The sequence below is a fragment of the Natrix helvetica genome (assembly GCF_964273705.1).
Source record: "Natrix helvetica genome assembly, chromosome: Z".
In the NCBI taxonomy this organism is placed as follows: Eukaryota; Metazoa; Chordata; class Lepidosauria; order Squamata; family Natricidae; genus Natrix; species Natrix helvetica.
The window spans coordinates 96,642,156-96,658,581 of NC_138554.1; the positions used below are offsets into that span (position 1 = coordinate 96,642,156).

General features: G+C 46.2%; 1 protein-coding gene across 6 annotated transcripts in view; it reads right to left on the reverse strand.

Annotated features, from left to right (window-relative positions):
• The window catches only part of PLCL2 (phospholipase C like 2), a 147,269-nt gene that overhangs the window by 12,425 nt on the left and 118,418 nt on the right, over positions 1-16,426 (reverse strand). The window lies entirely within an intron of this gene.

Genomic DNA, 16,426 nt, shown 5'->3' on the forward strand with positions numbered 1-16,426 from the left:
AGCAAAATAAAAGTGTTTTTTTTTCTGAATGTTATGCCATTGGAATTAATTTTCTATTTGTTTTCATTCTATCAGTTAGCTTAACTGTCAGTAGAAGCAGGTTATTATATCTTTCACAAAAAAACTCTCAAGGTGTATGTATTTTTTGATACCAACAATTGGAATTCCAAAGCTGGGTTCTAGCTGTGCGGGTATAACTTTCTGCACATTCGAAAAATATCCCATTTAAGAAGACTGTTCTTGAGTGGAGAATGACCGTTGGCTTATTTGAACAATCATTCTCTAGGCGCTGTGGGAGAGTCCAAGCATGGGTTAAATTCAGTCTATCTGTCTGAGTTGATTTTCTTAGACATGTTTCCTGCTCCTAATTGAGGTCTAGTTTAAAAACGAAGGTATGATCCTGTAGAGGATGTGTAATGGACTTCCAGTAGCTTGTTGAACTCTGGACTGTGTTGCAGACCCCTGGGTGGGGTTAGACTCCCCTGCAGTGCCCAGAGAACAACCGTTCAGGTAAGCCAACGGTCAGTCTCCTGTGTGCTGCTTGGAGAGTCCAAGCATGGGACATACCCAAGCTATGATGAACTGGGGTGGGAAGAAGGTCTGTCCAGGGTTTGTGGCTTGGCAACTACCCTTTGCAATACCCTTCTCCCAAACGAACCCTCGGCTGCAGCAAAGAATCAAGCCAATAGTTCTTTATAAAGGGAGTCGGGGATGACCACGTCGCCGTCCTGCATATTTCTTCGATGAACACTTACTTTACCCAGGCAGCTGTGGTTGCCGTGCTCCTGGTGGAATGTGCCATTATATGAGCAGGAGCTGTCCTTGCCCGATGCTCATAGGTCAGGTTGATACAGATGCACAACTAACACGCAATGGTAGAGGAAGACACCTTTCGGCTCATGGATTCTGGCTGAAATGATACAAAGAAGGACACTGATCGCTGGAAGGAGGCTGTTCATTTGATGCAGCTGCGTACTGCGTGACGGACATCTAATTTGTGCCAAGATCTTTCTCTGCACACGAGGGCAAAAATTTGGAAGGATTACGTCCTGCGCCCTATGAAAATAGGAGTTGATTTTTGGAAGAAATGTGGGTTCTAAATGAAGGATGACCCGATCAATGAGGAGGAGGTACAAATCTTCTCTGACCGACAGTTCTGCAAGCTCCGATATTCTCCTTGCCAATGTAATGGCGATGAGAAAGGCAGTCTTTAATGTCAGGTGTCGAAGGCTAGCTGAAGGTTTGAAGGGAGCCGAAGTCGGGGCTGTAATACAATGGTAATATCCCAAATAGAGTATCGCTGAAAGACATGGAGATGGAGATTAGAGGCGCCCTTTAGAAAACTCTGAACCTGAGGATGCTGGGCAAGGGAACTAGAGGAGTCCCTTGACAAGATGGTGGACAGGGCTGCGACTGGACGCAGAAGAGTATTGGGAGCTAATCCCTTGTTCAGACCCTCGTGTAAGAAGTCCAAAAGACGCAGAATGGGCGCTGAGGTGGCCTTGATGTTAGCCATCTGGCACCAGGAAGAGAAAGTGGCCCAAGTAGCATCATATATTCGAATAGTCGAGGGGTGCCTGCACACTTGGATGGTTCGGATGACCTTGCCAAGGAAGCTGTTCTTCCTCAGGAGATCCCCCTCAAGTGCCAGATAGCCAACTGGAGCCACTGGGAGTCTGGATGAATGATGGCCTCCTGGCTGAGGGAGATCTGGTCCTGAGATATTCTCCAAGGCTTGCTCACAGAGATACTGACAAGGTCCATGTACCAGGATCTCCTAGGCCAGTGAGTTGCCACCAGCAGTAGTTCCACCCCCTCTGTCAGGAGTTTTTGGAGAACCTGAGGAATGAGGGGGAGGGGTGGGAAGGTGTAAAGAAAGCCCAGGAAACAGTGGCATTGCAGGGTGTCGGTCCCCTCCACCTGCGGAGAGTGGTAGCGGGAGAAGAATCTTGAGAGCCGAGCGTTATCTGGACTGGCAAAGAGGTTGACTGCTGGAAGGCCGAACCTCCATGTCATCTGGCGGAAAATGGTCGGATGTAGACGCCACTCCGAGTTGTCTATGGTTGTCCGGCTCAACGAATCTGCTGTCACGTTGTCTACTTCTGAGATGTGATCCACCTTATTGTCGTCAGATGATGTTCTGCCCACCTCTCAAGTGACTCCGCCTCTGCCATGAGAGCCTTGGAACGAGTTCCGCCCTGGCGGTTGATGTGGGCTTTTGTCACAATGTTGTCTGTGAGCATCAAGACATGTTGCCCCACAATGTCCCTCCTGAAGTGGCGGAGGGCGAGTCTGGTAGCCCTCAACTCCAGCCAGTTGATGTTGTGGCCGAGTTCCTCCAATGACCACCTACCCTGTGTTACTTGTGCCTGTAGATGGGCATCCCAGCTGTACAGGCTGGTGCCTGATGTAATGACAAGGTGGTCAGGTTCCCTGAAGAGACAGCCTTTTGTGATGGCTTGGGACTGCCACCACCTGAGGGACCTTAGGACTTTCGGGGGGGAAGTTTGACTTTCCTTGCGGAGTTACTGGTGTACCGCCGCTAGATGGGTAAGAGGAACCACTGAAGTTCCCTTGCATGTAATCACACCTGGGGGACCACTTGGATGCACAATATCATTTTTCTCAACAGTTGGAAAAGAGTCACTATGGGAAGCGATATTGAGGCTCAGGCTTGTTGTATCAGGGCCCTGAGGCTGTGCAAGTGGTCTGGTGAGAGGAAGACTCTGCAACTCTCCATGTCAATGACTGTGACGAGATGGAGGATCTTGGTGGTTGGCTCCAGGTGGCTCTTTTCTCGGTTCACCGAGAACCCATGGCATTGTAAGGTGCAAATGGTGATTTGGATGTCTTGGTGAGCCTGGACTGTGGATGATGACTGAATAAGTATGTTGTCCAGATAACATTGGAGTCTGATTGGATGAATGCGAAAGTGGGCTGCTATGGCAGCTAGAAGCTTTGTGAAGGTCCTGGATGCAGAGAAGAGACCAAATGGAAGAGCCAAGTAGTGCTTGCTGTCGTAATGGAATCTCAGGTACCTCCTGTGTGACCAGCAGATGGGGACATGCAGATACGCTTCTTTCAGGTCTATCTATGTCAACAGATCTCCCTGTCTGATGCAACCCAGGATAATCTGGAAGGATTGCATCTTGAAGTGTTTGTAGGTCAGATGCAGACTGAGGTCTTTTAGATCTAAGATGGCCCTCCATCCCCCCCTCCCCCGAGCTCTTTGAGACAAGAAATGGGATTGAGTAGAATCCTTTCCTGCTCTACAGGAATGTTTATGGTGTTTGTGTCTAGCAGGTGTAGGATCTCTGCTTGCATGAGACCCTTCTTGAGAGGGGAATTGGGGACCGGGCAGTGGACAAAGATTTGCAGGGGAAGGGATAGGAAGTCTAGAGTCAGTCCCTGCCTGACCATGTTGAGGACCCACGAGTCCATGATCGTCTGCTCCCATTGGCTAGTGTATAGCTGCAGACGCCCACCAATGGGAGGAATGCAATGGTGGTCACTTATTCCTTCGGTAGGGTCAATTATTGTCCCCCCCAAGGGCTGATGATTGGCCAGCTGCTGCCTACCCCAATCCCTGAATGACAGCCTATCCTGGGCATGATCATTTGATTGAGGGTAGGATCTCTGATAGGAGGACCCACTGGCCGAAGGGTCCAGTGCCCAAAAGGGCTGCCTTTGGGAGAAGTTGGAGCTTTTCTGTTTGGGCCTCCTGTGGGTAGATGGCAGGACCTTATGATTGTCCTTCATCTTGATCAGGTCCTTATCTAAAGATTAGATAATTATCTAAGGAACAGGAACCAGATCTTGAGTAGGGGCCTTTTCTTGGAAGAGAACTTCCCTGGGATCCTGGGACCCAGTATTCCCCTGAGTTCCCTGGGCAGGTAGAGGCCCTGGCCTAGTGCAAGATGGATTTGAAAAGAGAGAGCTTGAATAGACCTGCAAATGCACGCTTGTCAGGAAGGAGGTCCTCATCCTCTGATAAATCCTGGTCCCCCAAGGCCTCTTCCTCCCAAACGGATTCCTCTGTGGCTATGGACGTGCCAGGAGACCTTGATCCTTGGGGTTGCTCCCTGTTCTCGGAGACCTGAGTCTAGCAAGCCTGTGGTGGCCTGCATGGACATTGCTCTCTATGCTGAATGCCTTCAGCAATGCCCTCGGATATCTCCTGGGAAATGACTTGGCACATTTCTGTGGATAAGTCTGGGCCCTGCTCTTCCCTAGATCTGGCCCTTGCCTGTGCACCCCTGTTCGTGTGTCGACGGTGCAGGCCACTCCTGTTCCGGAAGGGAGCAATCGAAAGGCCCCAAATCCTCACATATGGAGGAGCTTGGGAAAGGGGAGCTCCACAAGCGTCTGGAGATAGGTCCAGCGACTCCTCCCTCTTAAAGGAAGGTATGGGGTCCCTGGGTAGGAAAGTTGGGGAGGATACTCAGAAACCTCAACAGGGGCTTGAGAGGTACTAGGGTGGGCATCCTGGGCTTGAGAGGTACTAGGGTGTTGGGCCTGCTGAGCAGAGGAGATGGCCAGCCTTTGAGCTTTATCGAAAGCCTTGTCCAAGGCCTTTTGTCTCCTCTGCTCCTCCCTGGATAGACCCTGAGCCTCCTTGATGCCCTGGGGATCTTTCCCCTTGGTGCCCTTCTTGCCTCCTTGCAAGAAGCGTCCTGCTCCGCTTTGTGGGAGGCCCTGTCTGCTCTCCCTCCTCCACCAAACCTCAATCTGCCATAGTTGATGAACCTATGTGCCTCTCTAGTGTCATTGAGCAGGTGCTGGTACAGGGCAGTGAGGAGGCGTTAGTAATAGCAGTAGAAGAGCACATGGCACAGACCGACTGACCCCACTGCACCCGTAGATATGACTGTCTTTGGAGTATGACCTATGGGCCAAACACTGTGAAGCTGCCCGCTGCTTAGTCTTGGTGGTGGAGGGCTTGCTAGCGTCCTGAACAAAAGCCAACACTCTCCTGTGGTTATCTGCAGTGAAGAAGGCTGCAGCGGCAAGATCCGGTCCCGGAAAGAAAACACGCCAAAAAAAATGGCAACCAAAATGGCCATCGCACACGTCGGGACAATCAACGGACTGTCGGGTGCAGCCGGACCCTCCATATGGCCTCCGGTACGCGAGGAACAGTCTTTTGACAGTTGAGGGAGAAGGAAGCCTCCTAGCTCCTCCAGTGCTTGCCAGCAGCCACTGGGCAAACCCCCTGTGGAAACCTTCACCGCAAGAATTGCAGGAAGGCTCCAAGCCCTGACAGCCTTCTCTGACGGGAAAAAAACATGAAACTTTTTCTAAGAAGCTAGCTAACTAAAATAGTAAGGTAAATAACTAGACAAAAAAAAAAAACCTTTGCTAATTATATGGAGAGTCCCAGTCTATTTGCTGAAGAACTGAGGAGCTCTCCAAAAACGGTCCCCACTGGGCTAGACTGAGTTTTTAAACTGGATCTCAATGAGGAGCAGGAGGCGTGTCTAAGAAAATCAATTCAGTCCTTGGGCAGATAGACTGAATTTAACCCATGCTTGGTGTCTCCATGCAGCGCACAGAAAAATACTCTTTTCACCTGGATTTTGGATGGAAAAAAAGAGGACTTTCTTCCCCAAAACCAAGTTTTCAAATTAATTATTTCAGTTTCCCCTTAATACCAGGAACCAACCATTTGGAATGTTTGATGCTAGTACAATCAAAACACTTGAGTAATCAAGAATAGATTTTTTAAAATCATAAATAAAGTCAGCAAAGGATGTATTTGGGGAAATTAACTAATTGAAGGAACAGGGTATCCATACAATATGATGAGCCATGTAAACAGATTAGATAATCAGAATATTTGCAATAATAAAGATACAAAATGCTAGAAAGCAGCACAGAAAATAAATAAATAAAAGAAATTAATTGCCCGTAACATATTCTCTTTTGAGTTTTTGGCATTGAACAGAAACCTACTCCTAAAATGATTGTTTTTTAGACTTCTAGACAATGACCAAAAGTTAATAGCCAGTCTCTTTAGTCCACTGTGTTTTTTCTTAAGAAAAAGAACTGCGCATTAATCTTGCCACATTAATTGTGCAACACATGTATGACATGCCATTATGAAAGTTTCCTGTGCAAGCATGAAATGGACTTTAATAATTCAAAGATAGACTTTCTTTATAATGCCAATTTTTATATGATGGCACATTTCTCTGCAGTGATTTACAACATGAATCCATTATTTATATCAAAAAATATGATTGGTGGTGTATTGCGATAGTTCAAAGACTTTCCTAAATTATTTAACTGCTATAGCAAATTATTTAAAATTGATCTTTTCCATCTTCTATTAATTTTGGTAGAATTGTTTTACTCAAAAAATTATCTTGAGTACCAGTATCGCTGGTATTTTAAACATGCCACATATTTTATTTCTCTTGCAAAATCCCACGTAAAAGAAGAATCTGACAGATATATTCTTCTTATGTAAAATAACAAGTTTTGAAAAATTCATAAAATATTGGCATTTAAAGATATTCATCTCTTTTACAATAGTTCCTGTACATTTATTTGGCATCAAAATGTATGCCATTCAAGTTCTGATATGTTAGTAGCTACATCTAATGTTCAAAACTAACTTTCTTTTGTCTCAACATACTCATAATGTAGTTTTTGTTATGCAAATTCATTTACCTTAGAAAAAGGACCTGAATTCAACTACATTATTCCTTCTGTCACCAGGCTTATGTAGAACAGATTTGATTGTAACAAATTCATTTTAATTTTGCCTTGATTTTAACTTTAAATATAAAAAAATAAAAACTGCCAGTGAAATTTTTTTATTGCTGCAAGTCACCTTGAAAGTTGTACGGATGAAAGCAAAGTTCAATCAATAACAACAAATTAGAATTGAAAATAAATAAAAAGCTTTCAAGGTTATTGGTTTCTTTTTTGAGTCTTATTTAAGTCATCTCAAACCTCTTTATGTCTGGGTTGAATAATGTTTTGAAGAATTTAAAGAAAAAAGAAATATCCTATTGAATTCTTTGTGATTCCAATCCTAATTCTAACCAATTTTGATTCTGATTATTTTCCATTTCAATTCATTTCTTCATTGTCCCTGTCTTTTTCTGTTAAAATTGTCTTACATATTACATATGCAAGGGAAGAATAAGGACAAGCCTCCAGGAAACATAAACTATTGAGACAGAGAGTTCCACAAGACTAGTTATTAACAACATTAGATAGTGATAAGGATATGTATCATAATCCCCACTGATATTAATATGGCCAGATACAGTATGGCAAACTGTCTGCCTTACCCGGCTAAATGTTATAAAAAATATTTTTATCTTAATAGAAAATTCAAATACCGAAAACCAAAACATTACTTCAGATTTACTTCCAAATAACTATGAATGGCTAAAGCCTAAAGCTTTGCTTAGGCCCATATTTTCAGGGAGGGGAAAAGATAAACGAGTATGATGGAGAGCATGCTATAAAACTGATTGCACTATTGGAGCAGCCTGGCAAACAGTTATTTTGTTCACACCAATTACAGCAGCCATTTTGAAGGCAGTCATCCAGTGAATGTGAAAGCCACAACCAATTCCATGGCAGTCATTTTATGACAGAATTCATGATACGTGCTAAAATTCCAAAGGTGTTCAATGATTAAAAATAGCTGTCTGTCTCCCAAACACATCCCTAAAATGTGATGAATATATCCTTATGCAGGTTTATAATAGCAATCATCTATTCATTTTCTCCTGAAAAATCATTTTATTTTTACAATACACTTATCAGTGGTGGGTTGCAGGCGGTATGCCCCGGTACGGGTGCACCGGTGCCTGCCGGGAGCACCGGGTACTGTTCCGGTGCTCCAGAGGGCCCACTTGCCCAACCTATCTTTAAATTCTTCGCCGCTTCCGCGCACGTGCACAGCATGTACAGCGCCTGTGCAATGCTCTGCCCAGCAGCTGGAGCATTGTGGAGGCTCGCGGAGGCGTCGCTGGACAGTAAGACGCATGCGATCCGGAACCCAACACTGATCGTAATGTAGAAGTATGTTCTGGGATTAGTAAAGGACAGGTCTCCTCTTAAGCTTTTAATATCAATTTTAGTACAGCGCAGAAGAAGAAAAAACAAAAATCAATAGTAACCTCATTACCAGACAGCTTGGATTAGGCCCAAACTGTCCAGGGCAATTCATAATGAAGCAGAATCAATATCTCTTGCTTTAAATATTGTTCAAAATTGCCAATATTTCTGGGTATTATTTATACAGCGCTAGTTGTGATTATACTATGGTTGGCAAGATTAAAATAGTGAATCTATTGTAATTTTCACTTAATCTAAAATGTGCATCATTGATAAAAATATGGTGGGTTATGCAAAATGTATTTAAGAAAAGAATACAATTTACTCCGCAAATGTTTTTACTGGGTATAACTAAGGACTTTACTAAAGGGGAAACAAAACTGGTTTTGTATATGGTTACAGCGGCTAGGTTGTTGATTGCGCAACATTGGAAAAAAGATTTTTTACCGACTATTGATCAATGGATTCAGAAGGTGGCGGGGTTCGCCGAAATGGCAAAAATTTCAGCTTTCCTAAAAGGTCAGAAGCAGGAGAATTATACACAGGAATGGGTAAAATGGATTGATTACATACAGAATAAATACCAGACTAGGAAGTACTATGTAGCCTTTAGGTAAGAATGTTTAGACTGATAGATGATCAGAGTAAATAATACATGAGAAGCTTGGAATTGTTAGAGTGGTGTATAGCGGAAATCAGGGGGGTGAGTTTGACTGGGAGGTGGGGGAGGGTTAGGGTGGAGGGTGGGGTAATATATATGCATAATTAAGCTAGAAGATGGGATTAATGAAATATTGTTACTTTAAGAGAAATTTATATCATGATTTATATATGTTTAATTAACTTAGAAGATGGGATTAATGGGCTATTGCTACTCTAAGAGAAACTTATATTATGATTGTTGGGAGGTGAGGGGGTACAACATCTGAATGAGTAATTTACCTTAAGATGGGAGGAGGGGGTACAGTATTTGGTATAATATTTGAATGAGAATTTTTTTAAGTTGGGGGGAGGGGGCATAGTATTTGTATGTGATTTACATTATATGGTGGGGGGGGGGAAAGGGGGAAAATTTGTTTGTATAAAACTTTCAATAAAAAAAATAAAAAATAAAAAATAAAATGTGTATCATTAAAAAAACATGTATCACATCATATCATGAAAATACTAATATAGTAAACTTCAGAAGTTATTTCAAGTACTAAAAATAACAAATAAATAATAAATGTGGGAAATAAAATTTAAAATAAAAATAAATGGTACACTATAAAGTAATTAAGCTACATTTTCAGATAAATAATTGGCTTCTTAAGCCTAGGAACATTTACTGTTTGTATATTAAAATTGACTTTCTGTTTCAAGCAACTTTTTGTTCTTCCTTTAAAACTTTTTTGTTTGAAACAGACTTAGTGTGGACAGCTGTTTAAACAGTATTCAAACTTAGAACTGTCTCCAATCTTTCAAATAGAGGACTGTTTTCTATAAAGGAGGGACTAACTGTCATTCCTAGACTACATAGAACTTGACACTCAAAAATTCAATGTTTAAAAACTATGCAGTAAGTAGCAGAAATGTATAGAACTCATATTCGGTTCGGCTCCTACCTCTCCGACCGGAAGCAATGTGTGTTGACAGGGGGGCAGAGGTCGTCCCTGAGGCCACTCACTTGTGGGGTGCCGCAGGGGTCGGTCCTCTCGCCTCTCCTGTTCAACACATATGTGAAGCCACTGGGTGAGATCATCCGTGGCTTTGGGGTTGAGTACCACCTGTACGCTGATGACACTCAGCTGTACATTTCAACCCCAAACCACCCCAACGAGGCTATCGAAGTGATGTCCCGGTGTTTGGAAGCCGTCGGGGTCTGGATGGGGGACAACAGACTCAAACTCAACCCCTCCAAGACCGAGTGGCTATGGGTACCGGCACCTCGGTTCAGCCAGCTGACACCATCGCTGGCCATAGGGGGCGAACAACTGTCCCCTGTGGAGCGGGCGCGCAATTTGGGCGTCCTCCTTGATGCCCAGCTGTCACTGGAGGACCATGTGGCAGCCGTGGCAAGGGGGGCGTTCCACCAGGTTCGCCTGGTGCGCCAATTGCGCCCCCTACTGGACCGGAGTGCCCTGCGCACGGTCACTCATGCGCTGGTGACGTCTCGCCTGGACTACTGCAAAGCCCTCTACATGGGGCTTCCCTTGGGACGCATCCGGAGACTGCAGCTAGTTCAGAACGCAGCCGCGCGGGTTATCATGGGGAGTACACGTTACTCCCACGTAACACCGCTCCTGCGCGAGCTGCACTGGCTACCTGTGGCCTTTCGGGTGCATTTCAAGGTATTGATCACCATCTTTAAAGCGCTCCATGGCATAGGACCTAGATATCTGCAGGATCGCATCCTACCACACACGTCCCTGCGACCTATTCGCTCACACAGGGAGGGACTCCTCCTGGTGCCGTCCGCTAGGCAGTGTCAGCGGGGGACACCTAGGAGTAGGTCCTTCTCTGTGATGGGCTCAACCCTCTGGAATGACCTCCCCCCCGACATTCGAACCACCACCGACCTCCGTTCCTTCCGTCAAAAGTTAAAGACTCACCTATTTCAATCAGCTGGCCTGGCACTTTCTTAGTTTTACCTCCCGGGGATTTATTTTAATTGGGTTTGGGTTTTTAATTGGGGATGTTTTTAGGGTTTTAGAATATATTTATTTCTTGTACAGCCTATCTCCTCCATCCAAATGTATTTAATTGTTTTATGATTGTATTTTTATCTGCATTGACTGTACACCGCCCCGAGTCCCTTTTTGGGAGAGGGGGCGGTCTAGAAATCCAAGAAAATAATAAAAATAATAATAATAATATGAGAACTAAAGTAATTATTTGAAGTATGTACAGTTCAAATGAAAAATAAAAGCAGTTTTCCTTTTACATTTTGTTGCCACTTTCCAATTGCTATATCAAAAAATTAAAAAACAGGTCAGGCATGCTGCAGTAACATAATTCAAACTATTTTTCTTATAAAATTTGTACTAAAAACATAACAGCTTTTTCACAATTTCTACAAGTATGTCCAGATTACAGTAGAATTTCTTTTACGAAAGTTAATGAATTTTCAAGGTAATGCATTACTATAGATTGCAAAAAACAACATAACTGTTCCTCTATTAGCAGTCCTTTACTTATGACCACAATTGGAATGACCATTGGCTTACCTGAAGGGCCGCGGTAGTAGCAGCGCTCCTTGTAGAATGTGCGTTAATATGCTGAGGCACTGGTCTGGCTTGCAGGACGTGAGCAGAGGCAATGCAGGCACGTAGCCAACGTCCAATGGTAGAGGAAGATACTTTTGCGGCCTTTGGATGTAGATTGAAAAGACACAAATAGTGATCAGAATGCCTGAATGCTGCCATGTGCTTGATGTACCTACACAACGTCCAGACGAACATTGAGCATGTGCCATCTCTTTTCACTCGGATGTCTGGGATGATGACAGAAATCTGAAAGGATAACCTCCTGGGCCCGGTGAAACCAGGAATTGATCTTGGGAATAAAAGCCGGATTCAGCCGGGGGATTACCCCGTCAGGATGTATCAGACACAAGTCCTCCCGAACTGACAGGGCTACCAACTCCCAGATCTGTTGCGCAGAAGTTATGGCAATTAAGAAGACAGTCTTAAATGCCAAATGTTTCAGACTGGTGGACCAAAGAGGCTCAAACGGTGGACCTATCAGAGCCTGTAACATGACTTCGAGCTCCCATGATGGGTACAAATGGACGACTGGAGGCCTCAGGTTGGTGGCACCCCGCAGGAAACTACGGATGATGGGGTGACGGCCAAGTGATGAGTGACTGTCAGGTTCGAGGATTGTGGACAAGGCAGCTATCTGACACCTGAGGGTATTAGGCGCCAGGCCCTGGTCCAGCCCGTCCTGCAAATTGTCCAAAACCTGAGGAACAGTGGCCACTGTCGGCATCACCTTGTGCATTGTGCACCATTTTTCAAAGGACCTCCAGATAGAGTCGTATATCCTGGTTGTGGCAGGTTGTCTGGATGCTTGAATGGTCTGGATGACCTTGGTGGAGAGTCTGCTCCTGCTCAAGAGGTCCCTCTTAAGTGCCAGACGGCTAGTTGCAGCCACTGGGGCTCTGGATGTTGTAGAGTCCCCTGGCTGAGAGAGATCTCCCGTTGGGGAATCCGCCATGGTAGGTTGACGGACAGACTCACCAGGTCAGCGAACCAGGTCCTCCTGGGCAGAAGAGAGCCATGAGAAGGACCTCCGCATCCTCCACCAGGATCTTCCAAATAACTCTGGGTAGAAGCGGAAGCGGAGGAAAGGCATACAGAAGTCCCTTCGGCCAGGGACAATGCAGGGCATTGACCCCTTCTGCTTGCGGGGAGTGAAATCATGTGAAGAACCTGGGAAGGTGCATGTTCTCTGGGGTGGCAAATAGCTTGACCAGGGGCCGGCCGAACCTCTGTAACAGCTGATGAAACAAGTCAGATGCAGGCGTCACTCTGGGTGATTGACAGATGCAGGCATCACTCTGAGTGATTGATGCTGCTCAACCAATCCACTTGGATGTTGTTTACCCCAGAGATGTGCTCTGCTTGAATCAAGCACAGGTGTTTTTCTGCACACTTTCCCAGAGGTTCTACCTCCCCCATCAGGGACCTGGACCGGGTCCACCCCTGGAGGTTTATGTGTGCCTTGGTAGCTACATTGTCTGTGAGAATCATCACGTGATGGTCCTGGATAAGGCTTCAAAAATGTCTGAGGGCCAGTCTCGCCGCCTACAGCTCTAGCCAGTTGATGCTGTGTGTCAACTCTGTCGCCGACCACCTGCCTTGAGCTATTTGGTTGTGGCAATGAGCCCCCCCCCTGCCGAAAAAGCTGGCATCCGTTGTGATAGTGAGATGGTCCGGCTCCTTGAAGAGAGTGCCCTTCACCAGGGCAAATGAGAGCTACCACTGGACTAAGCGACGCACATGAGGGGGGACCGGAATCAGCGCTGGAGAGTTGCTATTATTGGCACGCTGATGTGGTAAGTGATGCCACTGGAGTTGCCGAGAATGAAGTCTCACCCACGGCACAATAGACAGACAGGAAATCATCTTGCCTAGGAGCTGGGACAGCTATACAACGGACTGATGGCAGTGGCAGCCACTTTGCAGCCATGATTGCCCCCTTCCCAACCAGCCAGCCAAGCAGCCCCGCCTGACCTGCTCCCTGCTTGGCCAGCTGGCTGGCACAAAGCCTCACTGTTTTTCTCCTCATTGTTACCTTCCCCAATCAAGCGGAAGCTGGCTCCACGAGGGAGGGTCTCATTCCTGCCCCGGCACAGCAAACTCCGGTGGGCTGGAAGCAGGTGTGAAGGACCTGGCCCACAGTGCTTTCTTGCTCAGTTGAAGGCTTTGTTCTGTGTTCAAACAATGTCATCTGTGGCTCTGGTGCGCTGCTCGCTTGCATGTGCCTGCCTTTCTTCAGTGCCTGGTTAGTGGGGCACTCAGGTAAGCTGGTGCAGGGTGTGGGGGGAAAGCTCCGCAACCCCCACCACCTTGCTTCGTGCTCCCCTCCCCATCGCCTTGCTGCTCAGGTAGTTCCTGCCACCTGTGCCACTGCCAGCAGTTTGGGTGCCATGGCTGAAGTACGGATTTCTCTCTCTCTCTCTCTCTCTCTCTCTCTCTCTCTCTCTCTCTAACACACACACACACACACACATGTTGCATGGATTGCTCTCTTGCTCTTTCTCTGTCTCACCCCATTTGCATGAAAGAATGCTCCATGGGACAATGAGGTCTCATTAAGTAATTAAGTGGAAAATAGGGAGTTTTTCGGGGCAGGAGACAAACACTTTTTACCTTGAGAATGAAAGTTTCTGGGACCCTGACTCCCTGTAGAAGAGGATGGGTGCCTGAATACCAAGTGTGTCCATTCTCAGCACAAAAGCATTTCCAAGTCAACTCTCTTCTCCCTTGCTCAAAGGCAGAGACACAAAGAGAGGAGACAGATTTTTGCAAGGTAAGTGAGTTCTTGTGGCAGGAAGGGAGGGAGAAACAGGAGGCATTTTAGTGGGTCGGGGAGGTCTTGAGGGCGTGTTCTATCACTAGCCCCCCCCCCCCATGGCCTTCCCCACCCTGAGATATCTCATTTTCAGTTAACAAATGGCACATTGGTATTCTTGAATTGTGCGTTTTTAGAAAAGTATCCCCTCCTTGTGTGTTGCAAACAGATAGTGGGGAAAACAGGACAAAGCAAGTGGAGAAAAATATTTTCCTTTGCTATATTTCCAGTCTGAATTAGACCATGGCAGAGTCCCTACAGGAGAGCCCTTTTAAGGATTACATGTTAATAGAAAAGAAACCAACTTACCTCTGTTCTTAAACGTTAAAGCTGTTGCACATAAAAAATAGGGGAGCTCTGATCAACTATCAGAGCCATCATTTTGCTGTACTGTTGTCTGTGGAGGCCCCCACAAAATGAAAGCATGGAATGAACTGAGCCTGGTTTGTTCTTTGTCCTATAAGTGGCCACAAACTACTAGCAAAAGTGGCATTTGATCACAAGATGAGGAGGCATCGAGAAATGTTTCTCCTTTTGCATTTGAGCATCCAAGGGCAGGAAACAAAAAGAAAAAAAGAAGGGAACAGAGCAAGGAAGGAAAAAGAACGGAAGGAAGGAAATGGGCGTTGATTCTTACCTGATACATTCATCTTCTGGTAGAGTAGGACAGCAGCCAGACGGGGTATGCTCCGTCCATTAACCAATCTGACTGAGTCTACACTTATGATGTCATCGGGCCCTTGTGGCTCCTCCCCACTTTCAGATTAAAGAAAACTGTAGACTCAAGTGAGAATTGTGAGCAAAAAGTGAAAGTCCATAATCACTGTATCTCTCTCCTCCGCACAAGGAATTCCCTTGCGAGACCCATACCAGGACGGGGCTGGCTGCTGTCTCTACTCTACCAGAAAATGAGCGTATCAGGTAAGAACCAATGCCCAATTTCCTGTTATCGTAGAGACAGCAGCCAGACTGGGACATACCAAAGACTGGGCTGTCCACTAGGGTGGGAAATTGTAAAAAAAGGTCCGTTCGGGCACAAGCACTTGTTGTAGCACCCTGCGTCCAAAAGCCGCATCAGCCGACGCGTACTTGTCCAATGATGTATGAAGACTGTGGGAGACGCCCATGTGGCCACCTGGCAGACTTCTTCCAAGGTGGCTTGAGTGGACCAAGCCGCAGATGTCGCAGCGCTGCGTGTAGAGTCAGCTGTAATGTTTGCAGGAATCTGTATGGATTAAGTTCATAAGACATTTAATACAGGCTCTTATCCAGCGCCCCAGACTAGACGATGAAGCCTTGGTACCCAAGGAGGCCTGGCGAAAGGAGATGAAGAGAGCTTCCGAGGCGGTGCCTTGGTGTAGATCTTGAGGGCACGACGTACGTCAAGAGTGTGCCATTTGCGCTCCCTCTCGTGATGGGGAGACGGACAGAAATCAGGTAAGGTCAACTCCTGACCTTGGTGGAAACAGCTATTGACTGTCGGTATGAATGTCGGGTCCAGTCTTAAGACAACTTGGTCTGGATGGAACACGCACAATACATGCCTGACTGAAAGAGCAGCCAAATCAGAAATACATCTGGGTGAGGTTACAGCCACCAAAAACAGGGTTTTAAAGGACAACAGTTTCAAAGACGTGGATCTCATAGGTTCAAAGGGCGTGGAGGTCAAACCCTCTAGGACACGAAGCAAGTCCCAAGTCGGATATCTATGAATGGCATGGGGATGCAGGTTGGACGCTCCACGAAGAAATCTCCGGATCAAGGGGTGAGAAGGCAGATGTTCGTATGCCAGGCCGTCCAGAACAGAGGCCAGAGCAGCCACCTGTTGACTTAGCATGTTAAGGGTAAGTCCCTGATCAACCCCCCTCTGCAGGAAGTCCAATATCTGTGGAATGGATGTCCTAAGTGGGTCCAGCATTTTTTGAATTACCCTCTGAATGAGGAGAAGGGGCCACTGGCATCTGAGAGCGTCTACTCCTTCTGCCATGGGGTCCATGAACCTCGAGTAATACCTGGGTACCTGTTTGTTGTCTGCCATCGCGAACAGGTCTAGGTCCGAGAGGCCAAACCGTAGTGTCAGTCGATGGAAGAGGCTCGGATGGTTGGTCCACTCCACCTGATCTATCGTTGTCCGGCTCAGCCCGTCTGCTTGGACGTTGGAGACCCCCAAGATGTTTTCTGCCCTGAGAGATGACAGGTGAGATTCCGCCCACTGGCACAACAGGTTGGATTCCTGCATCAGGGACCAGGAACAAGTCCCCCCTGTCTGTTTATGTGTGCCTTGGTCGTG